This window comes from Pinus tabuliformis, chromosome X (genome assembly GCF_031772625.1).
Source record: "Pinus tabuliformis cultivar Carrire ecotype Pingquan chromosome X, CPIR1, whole genome shotgun sequence".
Classification (NCBI taxonomy): domain Eukaryota; kingdom Viridiplantae; phylum Streptophyta; class Pinopsida; order Pinales; family Pinaceae; genus Pinus; species Pinus tabuliformis.
In genome coordinates, this window is record NC_142308.1 from 1,718,140,313 (window position 1) to 1,718,163,897 (window position 23,585).

Below are 23,585 nucleotides of genomic sequence, written 5' to 3' on the forward strand. Positions count from 1 at the left end.
GACCCACAGGGTTTTTACAAAGCAACGGAGATGCAGCTGCTGTAAACAACTGATAGTTTCATTATCGACACTTTTTCATGATACTTCAGGTCTCGGGTTTTTAGTTAATCTCTAGGTTTATACTCATAAGTCTCCCTGCGTGGAGCACACATATATTTTACATGCTTTCTCTGTTTTTATGATACAACATCCATCTGAGAACCGTAACTCCCTGCGTGGAGGCAAAAACTGGTTTTTGTGCTACTTGTACATGGTTGTAGTCAAACTGTGTTTTTTTGCTACTATCTGGGAGGCGGCCAGCCTCATTATGCATATGCTTAGACATCTACAGAATGTAATTTCTTATGATCTAATAGAAATTACGACTTTTTCTACGGGAAAAAAAAAAAAAAAAATTAAATTAATTTTAATTCAATATTCCAAACTTTAATTTAATAAAAAGTTTCAATTCAATAATTAAATTTATATAATGTTAAATTTTAAAATCCCCCTCTAAAAAAATTAAATCTAATAATTAAATTTATAATTAAATTATTTTAAAAATTTATAGTTTAATAATTTAATTATTTTTAATGAATTTTAATTTAATAATTATATTTATAATAAAATTTTAAAGAATTTTTATTTAATAATTAAATTTTAAATTAATTTTTTTTTAATTTAATAAGTAAATTTATAATTAATTTTAATAAATTTTAATTTAATGAGTAAATTTTAATTTGGTAATTAAATTATTAGTTAACTTTACAACTCTCTAAGGATATTGTTGGCTCTTCATCTCAGACATCTATTTATTAAACTAAGTGGTAGACCAGTGTTTCATAGATCTTTCTCATCCCGATGATGAACCACTGTTGCTAGTTCGAAACGTCAATTACTACAACTATCAAATGCGACATAAATCCATAAACTAATTTACACAAAAATGATATTCGCAAAAAACTTAAAATCCAAAATATATATTTATTAAACATCAACCCTTTAAACATGTGTAGAATTAACCAATTATAAGACTTTGTGTGCAAGGGCCCTTCCTACCTATATATTCACACATTTAATTTCCAAAAACAATTTACTTTGAAAACAAATTTTAATGTATTAAAATGACTTTATATTATTATATGTTCATAACGCTTATTCTTTGAACATCGTAAATTGAATTGCATACCAAATCATTATATTATGACATTTGATTGTGAGCATTAACCAGATTATTTTGCCCACTATATTTATTAGTGATAAAGCTTCAACTCTATGTAAAACCAGACTTTTTTAATTTGATTAGCGACATCAAACCTAAAACCTAATATAATGATTTGGTGTAAACCAATGCAATATCCAATGCCCTATAAACTTTATTCTATTGCATATTCAATATTTGTGTAAATAAACATTCAAATTGCAGCGGGATGTCGTTGTTGTTGATTGGGATGTCTCACTCAAAGTCTTTACCACCGCAACTCCTCGCTTCAACGACGCAAACTCATACTAAATGTCTGTATACCTGTTGAATGTCTCGAAGCATTGAGAGAGTTCAACACCATGATGGCATGCTGAGTCAGCAAAAAAATTACGTCTTCAGAATTTGCCACCTTGTAATTGTCAAGGTGGTTGTGACGTCTTTAGAGTGTGTTTAACCATTATAGATCTATTTTAAATATGGATTTATCATGAGTCGAGAGGGATTTAATTTTTTCAGGTGTAAATAAATTTTTTTATGAGCCAACATTATTTAAATGTTTTGTATAGTTTTTTATTTTATTTTTTATTTGACTCACATGAGCAAAATTTCAACTTTGATAACGGAAGGACAACATCACACATCATACTGGGTTGTAGAATGAGCATCTAGGCTCAATAAAACAAGGGAATCCTCATACACACTGGGCTACCTGCCCATTTTATACCATCAAAAAGAAAGAATGAATGAAAATCATTTTAATGTCCACGAAGCTAAAGATAGTATATGGGACAAATTGCTTCTTCATCTGCTTGATGTATTTGACCTTTTTTCTGTGAAGCCTCACAATAAATGCTCTCAACTTCTCGACAAACCCTTCGCTAAATAGAATATCTCAAGAGCTAGCTGCCAATGTATCTGCATAACTTTCCCTATTGTCTTTGAAGGCATCACATTCTAAAATGAAATGTTTTTATGTTTCCACTTTTTCGGAAGAACAAAAAATGCATACTCTTTCCTCCCACACTTCTTTTGGCCTTTTCCAGCACCTTGTTTCACAATAGAGTTGATGAAAATTAGTGTGTAATAATAATTTTGGCTCTCCAACAGATATTGGCCACTATGCATGCTTTTGTTTAATGACTATGAGTGGAATTGAACACTTCAATATAGTATTTTTTCTTTCTTCGTAGCTCCTTATCCCAAGGACGCTTGTGAAACTTATCCATAACAAAATCTTTTATCTCTTTGTTGTTTATGGGACACGTGCTTAAGCAAATACTTCATTTACTAAACCATTTGTTATTTTGTTGCATCAAAGTATTTTTTCTGATGCAGAATATGTCATTAAAAACAACCTTAGGCCATCTACCCTCTTCCATTTGCTTAATTTTTTTTAAATACCTTATGACTTGCACCATAGTAATTGTTTCAATAGGAGCAACCCCTATTTCACATAACAAGATAACATAAGGAATTGCACTTTTAATCTCGAATTTATTTGTAATCAAAAGCTTAATTTTCTCATTTTTTTTCCACTACATGTCGGATATATTGCTGGCCCATAGTTCACAACCATAGAGAATCACCGGAATCACTATAAGCCCAAAAAGAGTTTGAGTGGTTTTTTCAGTTCCATAACTCTGCCTCCCTACACCTATTTTGAAAAGCATAAAATGATTTCGAAGCCCCAAAGTTCTTTTCTTTCTACAACCATCCTAGCTTAGATTTTTGTTGAAGTCAATTCTGAGGTATTTGTAATCTGCAACTTCTTCGAGCATGTTGCCTTCAAAGTAGAGCTTATGTTGGTTATGTTTTTTCTTTTAGAGAAAACCACTACTTTCGTTTTGCTGATGTTGAGCCCCAATTTTGTTCATTTTTTATAACGTTTCTAAGGCCCTGCTTCCCCCCTTTAGAACTCTTTTTGACCCTTAATAACTCTCTTTTATCCATATTATATGTGTTTTGATCAAAAGGGTGATGTGATTTTTAAGCTATGCAAACATTTTAAAAAGCATCATTTCACTTTATTCTGGAGTATTTTTGAAGTTAAATATTACCTAATCGAATTATCTACAATTCTAAGGGTGTTGACCGAATCTTATGCAGAACAACTATCTTCTGAAGTGGTTCCGTGATTTCCTACAGACATCTCGCAATTCTTGTAGGATCGTTGATTCCCTGTAGACATCCCGTGATTCTTGTAGGATTCCTTTTTAACGGATGCATTATTCTTTCCTTTAAAACCCTTTTCTTTTTCTTTACCCTTAAATGGATTTTTACTACCCTCTTTTGGAGTATCTTTTCCTCTTGCCTCAAGATGAGTGGCTTGCACACACATCTTATCTAGATTATTGGGATTAAACATAAGGATAGTATGCCTAAGGTAACTATGTAATCTCCCTATGTACTTCAACAACATGTCTTGTGATTGCAAATCTACATCTAACATTAGAGACCTTTTTCTAAATTCTTGGGTGTAATATTGCACATTTTGACCTTTAAGTTGTCTAAAGGTCTCGCAATTCATGATGCCTTTCTACATATATGTTAGAGGGTAGAATTATCTTTTAATTGCAGCAATGAAATCAGACCAAAAAATTGAGATCTTACCATGTTTTTTATCCCTTTTTGTGTCTTTGATTCCCACCATACTAGTGTTGCACCCTCCAGCCTCAAGGAAGCTAATTGAATCTTTATGTCATCCTCTTGAAGGTTTTTAATCCTGTAATATACCTCCAAATAGTGAACCCAATTGTCAAGCTTCTCTACATTCACTTTACCATTATACATGAGCTGTTCAAATTTAACATCAAGTTTTAACAAAGGTGATTTACTAGTTCCTTTTGAGGTATGTTGATGAATATGAGTAAAGGTTGTATTAGTGGAAGAGGTTGAATATGCCTATGAAGATGAAGATGAAGAAGTTGGTGGAGAGGTTGGAGGTTTACCTCCATTTCCATCACCTCTTCCTCCTAAAGAACCTTCTCCTTTGGGAGCTTTGGAGCTTTCACCTTACAGTCTGGTATTCCTCTTTTCATAGAGGACTTTCACCATATATGTCATATCAAAGAAAGCCTTCCTAAAGGCCTTCTCATCCTCTATCATGTTTGTAGGCTCTCTTTCATGAGACATGCTCACTGAAGTCTCAAATGCAACTTGAGGAAGAACTGGTGATGGAGATTGTGGCAATCTTTCACTCCGTCTCCTTGACCCAACTCCAAGGCTTTCAACTAGCTTCCCTTCTCCTCTCTTGAGCTTCAACCTTGAAAGCATGATATTCACTTGCAAATAGTTGAATCCTTCTTGCACAAAGAAAACAAAGAGCTCTAATACCAAACTTGATCTGATTGGGAAAGTTAGTTTTGTTGTGCTAAATTCCTTTTTAGAATATGTTAAATGTGCTTAAGGATTCATGAGATTATTTGCAAGTTTTAAAACATTAGTTTTGAGTGTTTTCATGTAAATGTTATGTGCAAATTAACATAAACAAATGAATGACAACAACATATAACAGATATAAACATCACCATCAACAATATCACAATAGCACATGATTAAAGAGTTCACCCCTCCTGGGCTATGTCTCATTGGTTCAACTTCCAATGGCTTGGCCCTCTCTATTATACTAAAAAATGTGAATAAATTAGTTTACAATGCTTAGAAAGCTCTGAAACATGTTCCAAGGACTCCAAAATTTCCAAAAATACCTATGTAGCCTCTTTTTGCTCCTGATTTGATTAAAAATTGAAGAAGTTATGGCCTTTCCAAGTTGTCTGCTAATCACATCGCAAATTCCCCAAAATTCGGCACCATCCTACAAATTTTCCCCAAAATGCACTAATAGAGCGATAATTTCGCCATTTTTGGGTGAAATTGTCGGATGCTTTAAATATCCTCCAACGCCTTAATTCCAAAAAAATTGGGCCATATGGAAGCCACGTGCCCAGGGCTAAGGCCAATGGGCCGCCCTCGCTCCTCTCCTCTAGTGGTAGCATCAGTGGTAGCATATCCAACGGCCAACCCCTATGGGCTGGCCCCTCCCCCGAAATGGTGTGCATGTTATAATAAATAGAACTTGCAAACTCAATATGTTAAGTTCTATTGCAATGGAATGTTGGTGTACGGATATGTTTATTCGTTGATGGTCGCAGGTTCGACTCCTGCTAATGTGGAGATGTGGTTTTTTAATGTTTTCTCATACTTAAAATTCATAAGTTACTTTGTATTCATACATTACTTTGCCACATTACATTCATCACTTAAAACATATCATATACATCCATAAGACATCACTATATTGAAACAATATGCAATTGTAATAAATTGCTATGCTACAATAGATAATAAGCAAATAAACACATGAAGACATAGATTTTACCATGGTTCATCCCAATGTGGGACTATGTCCACAAGAATTGTTGCTTATAATATAGAATTTGTACAACAAACAATTCTTGGCATGTGCAGTCAATTGCAGGCAGTCCTCGCACTTAACTGTGGACCTAGGCCTCTGTGCACTCAACTGCAGAGCCTTGCCTTCTTGCCCAAACCACACTCACGGAGATGCAACCATTCAATACATGATGTGATTCTTCAGGATTACCTCCTCATTTATTATTCATCCCTATATATACTATTACATCGAGCGATATATCATCGCAATACCATTGTCCATATAATATGGACTCCCCTAATACAAGCTACTATGGTCAAAAAACCATTCATCATTTACAACATTACATTCTTTTAACAAAAGGGAGGGGCTTTGACTCGCCTCAAAGACCATATAGCGTGCGGTATATCTACTACGTGGTCCACTTTAGCGCTTTGTGCAGTCCACTTCGAGCTCCACTGCATCCTTTACTTCACACTTCTCTCCCCAAAATGCAAAGTCTTCACCAAAATCTAGGCCAAGTTGGGTTGCGCCCAACATGTAATAGGATAGGAGATCTATGAGAAGTTTCCAATGAACCTACCATAGTAACTTGCTAACCCCATTAATGATCTAACCTCATCCACATTTATAGCATTTGCTTATTCCATGATAGCTCTGATCTTTTCTGAACCCACTGCTATGCTTTCTTTGGAAACAAAATGTCCCAAGTAACATACCTTTGTCTGAAAGAAGATGCACTTACTAAGCTTGGCATACAATTTATGCTCTCTTGGAAATTCCAATATTGTTGCTAAGTGTTTAACATTCTCTTCCTCATTCTTAAAATATATCAATATATCATCAATAAATAAAATCACAAACATCATGTCTAGATAAAGACGCAACACACTATTCGTTAAACATGTAAAACTAGTTGGAGAATTAGTCAAATAAAAAAGAACCACAACAAACTCATAAAGCCCATATCTGGTCTGGAAAGAAGTCTTGTACATGTCCTTTTCTTTGATGTGTACTTGATGATATCTTGATCTCAAATCAATCTTCCAGAATATTGTTGCTCCCTTCAACTGGTCAGAAAAATCATCAATCCTCGGCAACAAATAGTTGTTCTTGATCGTCACCTTATTCAGTTGCCTGTAATCAATACACAACCTAACAACAACATCCTTCTTCACAAACAACACTGGTGCACCCCAAGGTGATACACTTAGCCTAATGTATCCCTTGTCAAGAATTTCCTTCAACTGGAACTTCAGTTTCACTAGATTTGGAGTGCTCATCATGTAAGGTGCCTTTAATGCTGGTGCTACTCCTGGTACAAACTCAATAGAAAAGTCCACTTCCCTGTGAGGCGGCAACCCTAAAATCTCTGCTTGGAATACATCTTGAAACTTTTGTAAAACTAGATACCTCTTCAAGACTTCTTCATCTTCAACTTCATTACCTTTATAACTGGAAATATGCATTGCCAACAATACACAACCCTTCATGGAACTATGCATTGCTTGCATAACTATAAACATCCTCACTGATATAGGGTTATTCTTACCCTGTAAAATTATCTTCTCTCCATCATCATCCAAACACTTGATATCTTCTGATAACAGTACACCTTATTCATGTGAAAGCACAACCAATCCATACCTAGAAGCATATGTTATGATCCCAATAGAAGCACACTCAAATGTGTTGATGTAGGCATATCATTCAACTCAAATGCAAAATATCTTACCCAATGATGAACTTTTTTCTTAGTACCTATAGCCAATTGCACCAACCAAGTCTCTACATGCACTTCTTTTCTCAAAACACACTTATCCACCAGGTCAAGGTTAACATAACTATAGTTAGATCCAAGGTCAATAAAAATAGAAATAACTTGATCACAGAGCTTACCTTCCATCTCAATTAAATATTCTTGTTGATACTCCTTCTTGTTATCAAATGTTGGATAGATCTAAGGAATTCTTTATCCAACATCCCCAACTATCTCTGCCTCCTTAGCACTGTAGATCTGAGGCTGACCACCCTGATACAATGGACAATCCTTCTTGTGATGATCCTTGCAACATATCCAACACTTCAACTGTCCACTACATTTGTTCTACTACTCTATAGGATCCGACCCATGTCCCTTCTCAACTGCATTAAACTTCTTGTAAGGAGCAACATTTTCCTTTTCACCTTCATCCTAAGGTCTTCCGCACTTAGATGACCACTTTCCTTTTGTCTTATCATCCCCTTTCCAGCCATTCTTGGACTCAGTCTTACGCTTCGATTACTCATAACAGTGCTTCAACTTTGCAATGACTTCTTCCAATGACTGAGGCTCATCATACTCAATATGATCCTTAAATTCTAATGGAAATTCATTGATAAATATCTGATTTTTTTTTTCTCATCCTTAAGATAAGGCACATATCTCAACAACTTTCGGACATAGTCATGTACTCTTCATCTATCATGGATCCCCTCTTTAGCTCATAAAACTCCTTTGCCTTTCCATCATAGTACCTCTCTAACAAGTATTTCTTGCTAAAGAATCTCTTGAATTCATGCCAACTCAACTCCTCTGTCATGATGTCTCTTGCACGCTTCACATCTTCCCACCAGATGTCTACTTTCCCTTTGAAGCTGAAAATAGCTATTTTTCCCTTCATTTTCTCTATGCAATCATGTAGCTTAAATAACTTCTTCATCCCAAGCAACCATGACTATGTATATTTTGGTTTCTTCATCTCTCCGTCGAATATAAGTGGCTTGGATTTCTTGAACTCATCTAGAAAATATCCCCTCCCACTCCTCCTATAAGGATGATCATGATGATGACCATGATACTTGTCTGAACTAGAACTAGAATAGAACCCATAACCACTGCCTCTCCTATCAGGTGTATCAAATAACTTTCCATCTATGATAGCGTCATCCTTATCCGACCTGTGCCCACCATGAGACCTGCTACCATATTCCCCATTAGTCATGTCCTCTTGTCCATAACTGATTTGTGGTTGTCCCTGTTGCTACAAGTATGACACACTCTGAAGGATAATTGAATTGACATTTGCTTGTTTCTCCTATGCCCTAGAAAGTATTTCATATGACTGAATGATCATGTCATTATCTACTTATGATTTCTTCCTTTAGACTTCTCAAGGTGTATGCTACGTCAGGAGAGTACTTATCTCTTAGCTTCTCATTGATCGATAAGGAGAGTCTCGTGAACTATAATCCATTATTTTGCTATTCATCTTTGATCTTATTCTTCCTGCAAGCATACCATGTTAGATAAAACAAATGTAAACATAATCAAAAAATAGCTTAGTGAAGTTCGGGGAGGTTATCTTGTTTAGCACAATACGTGCATATACATAATCACATCAATATATTGACATCATGTCTGATCAAACAAACTGCAGACAATGACCTCATGCACGACAACCATAACCATGACAATGCATGCATAAAAACCACATAGATGTTGACATGCATGTATGACAAACACATTCTGCCCATTTAGTTCAAATATTGAACCATGCTTTGATACCAATCTAGTATTAGATATCATCCAAAGATAATGAAACCCGCTTTGATACCAAATTGTAACCACCCCTCCCACATTTACACACTTTAACTGGTCTATTGGGGTAAACATGATAAGAGTTCTATTATGACATGACTCAACCTCCTAAGTATGGTTAAGGAAGTGGAATTGTCAAACTGTAACTTTACTGACCTTCCTCAGGATCTACAGGACACCCAGGAGCTAGACAACCTCTCCTAGTGCCTAAACCCTGAGCTGAAAGTTCTTTTAGTGACTTGGGCTTCAAAATGCATGCATGACAAGGTCTCCATGTGGTTTTGGGCCTCCAACCACATGCATAAGTCTACCAGGTAGGGTTGTGACCTTAAATCTTAAGTTCAGAGGATTCGGTCCTAGATTCTGAGCCTAAATTCTAGGTCAGCCAACAAACCACTGCCCAAAACTCAATGAGATCTTCTAGAATGATAATTAACATAAAAAAAAAAAAACCATCTTACAAGACTTGATGAAAGACTTGACCTATCCAGGCCTAACCATGATAGTTATTTCATCAAACATATCATGAACATGTAATCTACAGGTTATGAATGCATATCTAAACATAGGGGTTTGAAACTTATCTAAGAATCATCAAGAAGGTCTAATACCCTATCATAATAGCAACAATAACATTTGTTATCTCATGCATTCAATAACCATTCATCAACTAATCAAAACATATCAAGAGCCATAGCTAGAACCTGTTATGGAACCATTCTAATAACCAACACATTACCAGAATAATAACCATCATAGAACGACCATGAAAGCCACATAATAACAAGCACAAGAACTCGTGAAATACCATAGAAAAAGAGCTCTTATTAACATATGCAACAGCCAACCAAGTTAGGGACTTCCACATACCACCCAGCCATAGATTGAGCTTAACTAAATCTTTCTTTCATTCAATCACCCCTCTACCATATTCCAAGCATGAATGTTGGACTCAAAAACAACCAAGGCTTTTTGGAGATTAAACCACCTCCACCCTCATGCTCTTGCAATCTCGCTAAAACTGGTCAAGAGATCACACAATCAAACCAATGCATAAATAACTAGGGCTTCCCAGAGATTAAATCACCTCCACCCTCATGCTTTACCCTTATCTTGCCAAAACAGGTCAAGGGATTACTAGGCCCAAAACAAGCTTGTAGGCCTCATAATTTCTTCACAAATACCTTAAGGAATTTGCATGTCTCCACCCTCAAGATTTACTACAATCCCTCCAAAACCGATCAAGGGATTCCTAGGCCCTATGAGAATTTTCCTAAGACCACGTCACCCAGTTTCAAAACCATCCAACAATCCAAAACTCAACCAAATAAAAGAGCGCCATCACACCATGACTATCCAAAAATGAAAAGGCAAGGTTAAAACCATTGTCACACTTGGAAAAACCCATGCCGATGACAACAAGAGAACCAAATACATACATGAATGTACCATGCATTCACTAACCAACTAGGAAATCACATATGCAACTTGTTATCTGCAAGTCTTCTTGCTAAAAATGTTTGATTCAAATTTTTCTTACTTGTCCCTTGCTTTCCTTACTTGTCATCTTCCTTCCTTTGATTTCCTTTCTCCAATGCTAAAGTGCTCTAAGAATGCTATATGTGTGCAAGAGTATGAGAGAAGAGAGAGAGAGAGAGCTCCAAAATTGAACTAACAAAAGGTTGTGAACTAACCTTTCATCTCTCTTTTCTCCTATTTTCATTTATTTTCATAAATAAATGTCAATTAATGTCTCTTTCCTTTTCCAATGCCTTTGCCAATTTACTTAGTCATAATAAACTGAAAGAAACACCCATTATGATGTTTTGCCCAACATTCAGTTTGGAATATGTGTCTCATGACCTCAGTCTTATTTTTTCTTTATTACATGAACTTTTAACCTTGGGTTGTTAAATATTTCTATTTTTTATTATGAATAATATTTTTAAATATCATATCTTAATTTTTATATTAAAAGTTAAATGAATTATTTTTATTAGAAAGTAATTAAATTTTAATATGGTTAATACACACATTAATTATAATTTTCCCTAATACATGGATATTTAATAATTTATCTATATCCTGTGCTAAAACATGTATCATTTTGACACTGAAAAATAATAATATAAGGTTGGTTTTTTTTTTTGTTTTGTTAAGTTGATATCAACAACAAATTAACCATAGTAAGAGTGGGATTATTGATGTTTTATAATACCTTTAAATAAAACTAGCCAAATATAACTAGGCTACCCCACCTAGGCTTAGCCTACTTACCAAAAAAGAGTCAAATATAATATAAATTTTCTATTAATAAAAGTCCCAAGGATTAGCTCCAGTGGTGTAGAGAGAAACATGAAATTTTTTTAGATTGTTGATCACAGGTTGGACTCTTTTCTATTTCTTTAAAGCGATGTCTCATAGTCAAAACAAAGTAACAATTTACTAAATTTACCATCAATAAAATATGAGAAAGTACTCTCAAGAAAAAATAAAATAATACATTTATTAATAATAAGATTAAAAAATTAAATTAAATTACCACACAATTTTTTAAAATTATCAAACCTTTAAAAAATTATTGAAAAAAACCAACACAAACTATAACTCAAAACATATTTCTCCTTTTATTTAAAAACATCTAAAAATATCAAAAGAGCAGGTTGCTTTTCATTGAAAAATAATTTATAAGACAAAACACATTGCTTCTTTTGCAAAGAGAATTTTAGATCTTGAAGTGGCATGATGCTTCTTTTGCAACAAGAATGTTAAATTTTAAAGAATTAACTCATAAAATTTTTGCACAAGGAGAATCTTAAATTTTGAAAAATTAATTGTTTACACAAAACAAATATAACGATTTTGCAAAATAAATCTAAAGTTTTGAAGAAAGCAATAAAAAATTGCATTTACAAGAGGATCTCAAATATTAAGGTGGTCAACATTGCTTGTTTTGCGACAAGCACATGTTGATAGTGCTAAAGACAGTGACAACCAATGGAAATGTTGGAAAATAAAGGAAGAAGACACAAGGGATGTTTCTGTAGTGTGTGTGATTCCAGAAACTCAATGATCCCCACTGTGGCGCTTCCCCGTTCCAGAAACTCGATGAAACATTGCCATTAAGTAATGGTTGTCTTGGTCATTGCCAAGATGAGAGCTGCCAAGCTGGAGAGCACTTGCATCCGCTATGAGGAAATGTGACCCAATCGGTCGTATGATCCAGAATGTAATCATCCAAAACAATTTCATAGATATTTAGCCTGTATGCCGTGGACCTACATGGGATAATGGGCGGTCAAATGAATCATACTTGGCTAAAAGGCTCGATAGATATATCATTCACGGGAAATTGATCAACAGATTTGGCCCACCTCTCATGAAAATTATCCCTGAGCATATATCAGATCACTGGCCAATTTATATTCAATGGAATAATGTTGGTTGCAAATTTGGTTACCCTTTCGAATTCAACCGGAGGTGGCTCTCCGATGTACAGTTTAATCAGTTTATAAAGGAGTCGTGGCAGCATTACTCAGGTCCACTTCAACATCATTCACAGGGTTTTATCAGCCGTATGGCACTCCTCCGAAGCAATGTTAAAAAATGGCAGCGGGCGAAAGCGGAAGAAAATAGGAAGGAGCTAAAAGATATAGACAAAGAATTGCAAATAATATCCACACGCTTTAAAAGTGATTCCTTATCTTCAAGTATTCGGAAACAAATATGGGATCTTGGGAAAAAGAAGCAAAAAATTTTCGCTGAGGAGGAATCCACTTGGCGGCTCAAGAGTCGTGCCATATGGCTCAAAGATGGAGACAAAAATACCAATTTTTTTCACAGATTTGCTAACAGAAGAAGGCAGGTTAACACGATTTGGGAAATAAAGGATGAAGCTGGTAAATCCTTATTTTCCTAGGAGGAGATAACTAGTGTAGTTGTTAAATACTTCAAGAAGGCATACAACAGAGATATTGGTAGTCGCATTGAAGATATCCTTTGGGGCATTGATCTATACCCCTCTATGTTTGACAAAAACCAAAATGATGCCCTCTTCTCAGAAGTCACTGAGGATGAAATTTTGGCAACGATGAAATCATTCCAGAAGGATAAATGCCCAAGACCGGACGGCTGGTCCACAAACTTTTTTATCCACCTTTTTGAATTATTTAAGGATGATATTCTGCATTTAGTTGAGGAATCAAGAGTTAATGGCTATATCAATCACCGTATAACCTCCACATACATTGCTCTGATTCCTAAAAAGTCACTATCTTCATCATTTTCTGATTATCGACCAATTTCCTTATGCAACGTTCTATATAAGACAATCTCTAAAATCATTGCTAATCATATTAGAAATGTGTTATCAATGCATCTATCCCCAGAACAACACGACTTCCTCAAGGACAGAAATATTATGGACGCGGTGGCCCTCACACAAGAATCAATTCATTCTATTCATTCTCGGAGATTGGATGCTGCTTTGTTAAAGATAGACTTAAAAAAGGCGTATGACAGTGTGGATTGGGGATTCATTCGATGTCTTCTAGCCAGGATTGGTCTTAATTACAGGTGCTCCAGGTGGATCATGGCATGCGTGGAGGAGGTAAATTATGCAGTTTTGATCAACGGATATCCCTCTCCATTTTTTAAAGCTGCCAGGGGGCTCAGGCAAGGATGCTCCTTGTCCCCACTCTTATTCATATTAGTGATGGACTCTCTCAGCCTCCATATCAAGAAGGCGATCCAGCAAAATACATGTCGTCCACTTCCTATTTGTAGAGGTATATATACATCCCACTGTTTTTTTGTCGATGACATTCTTATAACTGCAATTTTGTGCAGAACAACATGGATTTGTCTATATGAAATTTTGAGAAGATTCCAAAGCGCTACAGGCATGATTGTTAATGAAGGGAAGTCTTCCTTTCATGTTGAAGACACAAATGGGAATCTGATCCAATTCCTTACTCAGCTCTTTAACATTCAAGCTATTCCACTCCGGAATGGGCTCAAGTATTTGGGATTTAAATTGAAAACAACAGGTTATCGGGTGGCGGATTGGTCTTGGATTATAGATAGATTTTACAAGAAGATTGCAGCATGGGAGTATTTGTGCTTATCCAAAGGTGGTCGAATGATCCTGACACAAGCTGTTCTTGTTCAAACGATGGTCTATTGGGCGCACCTGTTCTTTATTCCATCTGCTATTATTAAAAATTTGAACAGGATGATTGCCAATTTTATTTGGGGAAACGATAAAGATCATTATAAATTTCATCTAGCAAAACTATATGCACTAGCTTACCTGAAACAGATGGGAGGATGGGGCATATTAGATCTGGCTCATTTCAGAAAAGCTCTCTTATGCAAATCGATGTGGAAGGCTATTATGGGTGACTCTCTGTGGAGCTCGGTTATCCGCGCAAAATATATGTATAACAGGGACATGATTTATTGGATCAGGGAAAATCATATTGGGTCCCCTTTTGGATCGGCTATCTGGAGAGGATTCAAGAAGTTAGAACCCTATTTCAGACAGAATCTCATTTGGAAATTTTAGACAGGCACCCAGATTTTGATTGGAAGGGACGAATTTGTTGGTGGGGCTGGGAAAATACAAGTACCACCTCGGCTGTTGAGAGCGCTCCATAGCAGGGGGATTTTCTTTTGGGAAAGTGCCATCCGAAAATGGGAAGGGGCCATTCCCATATGGAAAAATTCAAATGAATTGCAGCTCTGCGAAGATATGAAGGCTCAATGGGAAACAATCTTATCCTCGTTGCATGGCCATGGGATTTATCGAAATTCAGAAAAAGACCTTCTCATTTGGAAGGGTATGGATGGCTCCTCGACTGTCAAGGTTAAACACATTTATATACAGCTTCTAAGTTCTGAGGTCGATATATCCGGGGAAATTTTTCCTCCCTCATTTTGGAAAACAGGATGCCCCACCAAGATCATCATCTTTGCTTGGTTGGTTTTTTATAATAGGAACCTCATGTGGGAGAACTTACAAAAACTCAATTGGCACGGGCCTGCCAGATGCCCGCTTTGCAGAGAATGCTCTGAATATAATTTACATCTATTCCTCAACTGCAAACAAGTGCTACCAATCTGGCATAATATTGCCGCTCTCTATGGTTTCACCCTCTGTTCCTTCCCATCCATTTCTGAAGCATTTAAAAAATGGAGCACCATGAAGAAAGAATGGAGAGCCATACCCTTAATGGTCATTTGGGGCATTTGGAAATGGAGAAATGGCAGTATCTTCAGCTCAAAAGTGGAAACTAGCTCTTCTGTAACTGCATCTATTATATCCCTATACAGTGCCCTCGATACATCCGGGAAGAACAACATCAGTTATGGAAGGATCCATGTGACAACAATCAACAGGAATGGGAATGGAAGAAGAACCACGACTATGACTTCCACGGCAAATACATGTGCATATTTTGATGGAGCTGAACAACATGGAATATGTGCATGTGGCGTATATATCAGAACAGCAAACACACAAGCCATAGAAATCTATTGGAATGCTGATCCGGGGTCAAACAATAGAGCTAAAGCGGTGGCTTTAGTGGGTCTTCTTTCCATTGAAATTTTTCTTGATATTCCGAATCTACAAATCTATGGAGATTCCAAGGTAATAACTGATCATGTTTTGTCAAAGCATTACATAAAAAACATTCATCTTGCTGGATGGTTGGACAGGATTGCAGCGTTATGGAACAACAGGAGGGACTATTCTATTTCTCATATTGATAGAAACAAAAACAAAAATGCTGATGCATTATCTAAAATGGGTATAACTTCGCCCCAAGGTATATGGAGAATGCAGATCAAGGTGGACAACAACATCTACCAGATCCAGGATTTTTGTTTTTAGGGCATATTGCAGTAAAGAATGGTAGAATTTAGGTATATTTGTACTTTTCTAATCCAACATGGTAGATCTCGCAGTGAAGGTAACTCTTTTTTTGCAGTCACTTATTGCAGATTTGTATATCTCCTTGATCTCTTTATCTACTCATATCCACCCAGTCTCGACATTGTATCTTGGTCATCCTTCTTTTTTTGTCAACTTCAAGATGTGGCGCGTTCCACTCTACAGTATATGCAATAAGCAATATTCTCAGACATTATGTACATAAGGATCATATCACGAATATAATATAAATATATAGTGTTTTTCGTGCTGAAAAACCAATGGAGATGTTGACCAATATTTGTGATCGTACACGCCTACTTTCTAGAATTTCTTGAGAACGGGAATTTAAGTAAAAGGTTAATAGTGTGATATGTGTAGAATTTTAGTTGGTATTGGCCCAAGTTAAAGTTTTTATTAATTTTATAAATAAAAGTTTATAGTATGAGATATAATTCGTAAGCAGATATAGGTGGGGTTTAGTTTTCTTGAAGTTTTTAGGTAATTTTTATGAGAGCTACTTAGTTAAAAAAAGAGTTGGTTTTAGTGTGATAAACTTCTAAAAACTTCTAAAGGGGTGAAAGATTATGGAAAAATGAATGTATTCTTGACTTTGCAAGAGACTTTTTGAAAGACAAGTTGCTATGGCCACAGACTAGTTGACCTTGCAAGAGACTTATTGAAAGACAAGTTGCTATGGATTCAACACCTCAAACCCTAGGGAATTCTTATTTTGTAGGGGTTACTCATAAATCTTATGATTTCAATCAATTCGTATCAAATTTAAAGAAATTAGGTAACAAAAAAGAAAAAACTTCTAAAGCGGTGAAAGATTATGGGAAAAATGAATGTACTCTTGACCTTGCAAGAGACTTGTTGAAAGACAAGGTGCTACGGCAAGGACAAATATGGCAAGCATGGAGGGTGGGTAAGTTTAACAGGGAGAGAGCCAAGCCCATAAAAGTCATTATGCTTAGCTTGCGTGATAAATATATTATTCTAAGCAAGAAACATCTGTTGAGGGGTTCTTGTTTTTTCCTAGAAGACGATTTAACTGTAAAACAACAGGAGGAAAGAAGGGAGGAAATTTTAAAGGTTAGGGAAGAAAGAGATGAAGGAAAGAGAGCATGGATTTATAAAGGCAAAGTTCTGATAGCACAATTTGGACCTCCTTCCAGAACAGAGCAGCAAGATGGTAATAAAGAAGAGGCAACAAAATCTTCAATAGGAAATCAGAAAGCAAGGTCGGTATGGGAAAAAAGGGACAAAGACTCAAATGTGAGTCTTGCATGTCAAAATAAATAACAATCAAGTCATACCTAGGTTTCCTTAAGATTATTTTGTTGGAACTGCAAAGGTCACCCATGGAGATGAGGACCTGGGTTAGGGCCTATTGCGGAAAATAGAGACATAATTTGCCTCATAGAAACACATGAGCATGAAGGGTGCAAGACACCTTTGTTTGAAGGATACTGGAAGATGGCAGTGTGGAAAAAGGCAGCACGGAATGGAAAAGGGCACAAAGGTATCATGGTTTTAGTAAGGGAGAAAGAAGGTCGTATTATTTAGTTAGAAAAATTAGACTCAAATAAGCAATTCAATTGGTTTAAAATATCAGAAAATGGAAACCACATCAGAATTGCAGCATGTTATTTTGCACCACAGGTTTCAAAAATCTACAAAGGTAGAGGGCTTGACCATAAAGATCCATTTGTAGCTTTAAAAGCGGATATTACAACATATTCGCAGCTAGGTGAAGTCCTTATAGTGGGTGATTTCAATGCTAGGACTACAAGTAAGCAAGCTAGCATTCTTTGTTGTAAAGATGACTGTGACCCTATTTCGCCTACAGAAGAAAGTAATCATCAGTGGGAAAGAATTTCAGAGGACAAGGGTTGCAATCTCTTTGGTGAACAATTACTTACTCTATGTGGGGCCTTTGATTTAGTCATTTGTGATGGCTTGACTAGATGGGCAAAGTCTGGTAATTTCACTTGCAATACTTACAATGGAGCAAGTGTAGTAGAGTATGTAATTTGCTCACATGGTTTGTGTGAGAAAATGGAAGAAGTTTCGGTTGGAGATCATCTGTGGGATTTGAAATCAGATCACAAGCCAATTTATTTATGTTTCCCGTGGATTGGAGAAAAAACAATTAGAGTAAAAAATTCAGCATGTCCAACAAAATCTCCCAGAGGGAAGAATTCTTTTGACACCAGAAAATTGTAATACCTTCAACATGACGCTAGAGAGGCTCTTTGAGAATGAGAAAATTACAAGTCACAACCTTCATAGTCATGAATTAACACATTTAATTCAATGCTCAATAGGGTGGTACTTGGATTCCCCAAGCCATGAGAGTACACAGACTCCCCCTTACCGAGTCTCGACCTCAACTAGTCTTAATGGGATGAGTCCAATTTGGTACTCAGTTCCCGACCGATATCCTCACAGGGATTGCTTGAACCTATCAAGCCTTCTCAGTTCTGTCTGCTCGATGTTGCCTTAGCTCTACAAGTTAGCTCGACTTCTTTGTTCTCTGCTTCTTGCTTCACTCTCTATTTTGTCTCCCCTCTGCTCTTTGTCTATTTGTGGCTTAAAGCCAATCTGTCCCGTGACTATTTGCTTCCTCTTCTGACTCTTCGGATCACCTGCCTCTATCCGCTGGAATTCCCTGCTTCTGTGTCATTGCCACTGTGTAATGTTTCATAGAGAGGTGGCCACTTGTCCCCTCACGAACTGAGCACCAGCTCTTCCTCGAACAGTCGTTATTTCAATTATTCTGTGAAATGATTCATCCGCCAGCTCAGTGGTCATGTCGGACCCCAAATTTCATATGCCTCAGCCTATTCTTCTGTCGAATCCAGTCCTCCATCGAGTGGATTCTCCGCCATTGATCTAGGTCCTCTAGATCCTACAGTCATCACTTTTATCGCACGGGTGAGCTGCTCAACCGTTACCTTGCGATGAGAGTAGTTTTCTCTCTCATCTACCAGACACACGTCATTCAGTGTATGGCATCGCGTGGTCCCCTGCCAAACCCACTTACCACTTAAAGTGCTTGCGATATCTCGCCAGTTTTGGGCACAAGACCGGCCTTCTGACGGTTTGGGTATTTCCGCACGGTTTTCCCTGTTTTTCACATGACCAAGTGCCGGGGCTTTTCCTTCTCTGAGGTTTTTATCCTGCGATACGCGATTCACTAATCGCGTATCAAAAATGGCCTCTGTTTTCTGATCTGGACTCCCCAATTGCTAATTTGTGCCACTACGCAGTCTCCATGGGCCAACGGTCAACGCACTTTGACCGAGAGTCCTTGTTGTTCCATGCTGGCTACAACTGCCACTGTCTAGAGGTCCTTCCTGATAGCTCATTTTTCACAAGATTTTGAAGTCTGACATAATTTGAAACAATCATAGAACTCTGATAATTTTCAAGGATCCAATTCGGATCATGGCCTTCCCACTGAAAAAGTTTTTGGACCACCAAAAGTTGGTTTTTCAAGCATCGACTGAGTGAGGATACAACTTTCTCACCTATCCAATCTCCATCCATTTTACACTGCTTGGATTTAAACCCCGTAGCCCAATTCTGAGGTACTCAACATCTCCCCTGCGCGTCGTTCTCACCTTCTTGTCTAGAACTGTGTCTTCCTATAATTCATTAAGATATTCAGGTAGCAATTCATCAATAGAAGGAAACTAACTCTGTTCTTCAAGATCTTCAATTAACAAAGGTTCAAATAGTCTCAATCTGTCTTCATTGACGACTGAGTAGATGTGCATATAAGCTGGAAAATCAAGGCAAAAAGCATTCTCACCAATTTTCTCAAGGATCCTGAAAGGTCCATACCTTATTGGTTTCAGCTTTTTACCTTCACCTTGCATCCTGTCCTTGCTGATATACAACCAGACTTGATCACCAACTTGGAAACTATGCTCCATCTGATGCTTGTCATGCCTTGCCTTGTATTTGGCCTAGCTCTTTTCCAGCTATTCCTGTACCACCTGAAGGATCTCTTGGATTTGTTCAATGAACCTAGTTGCCTTGTCCACATCGCTGTGTCCCTTAACTGTTGTGTCTTTACCAAAGACAAAATCCAAGGGATACCTTGGTGTGAAACCAAAACAGGTCTCAAAATGAGATCTCTATGTGGAAGAATGTTTGGCTCGGTTGTAAGCATGTTGCACATAACAAAAATGTTCATCCAAAATCTTAGGGTGCTTGCTGCAATATCCCCTGAGTAACTGGATCACTGTCCTATTTACTACTTTTGTCTGGCCATCGGTTTTTGGATGGAAAGCTATGCTTTTCTTCAGTTTGGTGTCCATCAGTTCCCACAGACTTGACCAAAACTTTCCCACAAGTCGAGTGTCTCGATCAGATATAATGGAAGTGGGTAATCCAAAATGAACCCATACATGTTGAAAGAACAGTTTTGCAGTTTGTTCAGCTGTAATCTATTTATTACAAAGTATCAAAATACAAATTTTGTTGAACCTATCCACAACAACATACAAATAATCATAACCTTTCCTAGATTTGGGCGGTCCTCCAACAAAGTCCATGGAAACACTTTTCCAAGGATGAGAAGGAACTGGTAATGGAGTGTACAAGCCTAGTTTTCTATTGTTGGGCTTTCTTTTAGCACACATATACACCCCCTTACATATCTAGAAATTGTATCATTCATTTTTGGCCAACAACAAAATCTCTGCAGCTGTGCAACTGTTTTACTTACCCCAAAGTGACCTAATATTAGAGAAGTGTGTGCTTTTCGAATTATCTTTACTCTTTCAGTTTGTGGAATGCATAGCTTCCCACAATGATATAAGAGTCGGTCCTTAATATGATAATCCAATTCTTCTACTTGTTTTCCTTGACTTAAAGTTGCATATACATCTTTAAAGTCTATATCTTGAGCATATTGTTCAATGTAGCTCTCATGTAACAAAGAAATATGCCTAAGTATACTAGATGTATTTATAATGGGTCTAGATAACATATCTACAACTTTATTGTTTATGCCCTTTTTATATCTAATGACTAAATGAAACTATTGTAGAAAACCCATCCATCTAGAGTGTCTTGATTGCTTCAACTTAGTTTGGGAGTGTAGATATTGAAGTGGTTGATCATCAGTATATATAATTGTTTCTTTGCCCATTAAGTAATTTTTCCACTTTTCACACTCTGTACTAATGCATACAATTCTTTATCATATGTGGGATAGTTAACTACTGTAGAATTAAATGTCTCAGAATGATAACATATGGGTTTATCGTGCTGTATCAACATTGCTCCCATGGCATAGTCACTGGCATTCGTTTGGATCTCAAACGGTCTTTGAAGATCTGGCAGTGCTAGTACTGGTGTTGTACTAATCTTTTCTTTCAAGGTGTCGAAGGCTTTCTGCTATTTGCCTCCCCACTGAAACACCTTGTCCAATCCTGTTAAAGCATATAATAGAGCTACAATTAAGGAAAAGTTAGAAATGACCTTTCTCCAATATTGTGTTGCTCCTAAGAAGCCCCTAACTTTTGTAGTAGATTTGGGTTTAGGCCAGTTTACAATGACTGCCACCTTAGAGGTATCTATCTTCAATTCAACACCCCCTACTATATGTCCCAAATAATTCAAAGATGTTTTGCCAAATTCACATTTTGAGAGTTTAACATAAAGTTTTTCTCTTTTCAAAACATCTGGTGTCTACTTAACATGCTTTAAATGTTCTTCCCATGTTTTGCTAAATATCAAAATGTCATCTAGATATACAATAACAAAATCATCAAGAAAAGGTCTGAGTACATCATTCATTATTCTCATGAAAGTAGCAGGAGCATTAGTTAAGCCAAAAGGCATAACCAGCCACTGATACAATCCCTTCTTTGTCTTGAAAGAAGTCTTCCATGCATCTTGTTCTGCAACTCTGACCTGATGATATCCACTATGCAAGTCTAACTTGGAAAAATAAACAGCTTCTTTCAATTGATCTAATAGATCATCTATGCGAGGAAGGCGATAACGATTTTTTATTGTTATCTTATTCAGTGCTCAGTAATCAATGCACATTCTCCACGAGCCATATTTCTTTCTCACCAAAACAATTGGAGATCCACATGGTGATGTGGTAGGTCTGATGAACCCCTTCTCGAGCAACTCCTGCACCTGTTTCTTGATTTTTGCATTCTCTAAAGCGGACAACCTGTACATTCCAATGTTAGGTAATGGAGCATCTTGCTGCAAATTAATATCATGCACTATTTCCTTTTTGTGTGGCAGACCTTTAGGTTCTTGAAACAACATATCATACTCTAAAACAACTTTTTCCAAATCAGCTTGTTGTTTAGCATCACAACCCTCAAATACATTGGTTTTATCAGGTTTCTTTTCCTTTACAACCATCAGTAAAAATTGTTTGCATGAATTTATAATTCGTTTCATCTGCCCTGAGTTTATGTGAGTGTAATTATTCTTAAGCTTATGAGATCTTACAAAGTATTTGATTCCATCTTTAACGAGTAGATACTTGTTCTCATCTCTATAGAAGATAGCTTTTCTGTCATACAAGTAAGGACTTCCTAAAACAATTCCACATATATCCAAAGGAATTATGTCTAACTCAACCTCATCTACAAATTCTGACCCAAAAGAAAACTTGAGTTTGCACTGTCTAGTCACTTGTAGTTGTGATTTATCACTTAGCCATCCTAATGGGTATGGTTTCTTGTGAGGTGTAGTCAGTAATCCCAACTTTTTTACAATTGCTTCAGAAATTAAATTTACTTGTGAGCCAATATCAAACAAAGTATCAATATTTTGATGTTTGGAAATAACTCGAATATGGAAAAGCTCATGTCTTTTTCCCTCATTTTCTTCATCAATAATAGATTGTGTAGAATTACTAGTAGATGCTTCAGAATTCTTACCTTTTATACCTGTGGCTGCAATGGATTTTTCATCTCCTGAGTCCGACCCCAAATCTTTCTGAATAGTTGCAGCAGTCTTCTTCTTCTTGCCCTCGAACTTCTTAGGTCTTAGCTCCGGATGCAGAATTGAACAGTGGTCATCATCATGCCCATCCTTCTTACAGTGAGTGCATGAAGACTTGTTTTTCTGTGCAGTGTTGGCCTTCCTTGATTTCCATTTCTGTTTTCTTTTCTCCTTATTCTTGCTTGCAGTGGGTTGGGATGACCCCCCAACTTCTGGGTTTCCATTCTTTCCTCTAGCTTCTAGATGTGTAGCTTGAACAGATACCTCATCTATACTAGTGGGATTAAACATGAGGATAGTGTGCCTCATGTAGTTGTGTAGACCACCGATGTAATTCAACAGACTCTCAAGTGAGTCTAATGAGATTCCTAGAATCAAAGCTCTCTTCCTAAATTCTTGGGTGTAATCTTGTACACTTTTCCCTTTCAATTGTCAAAGAGTTTGCCAGCTCATCATGGCTTGCTGCATGTAGGCCAATGGATAGAACTATTTTTTGATTATA

General features: G+C 36.7%; 1 pseudogene; it reads right to left on the reverse strand.

Annotated features, from left to right (window-relative positions):
* LOC149146630 (glucan endo-1,3-alpha-glucosidase agn1-like) overlaps positions 1 to 23,585 on the reverse strand; it is a 180,722-nt pseudogene that overhangs the window by 35,449 nt on the left and 121,688 nt on the right.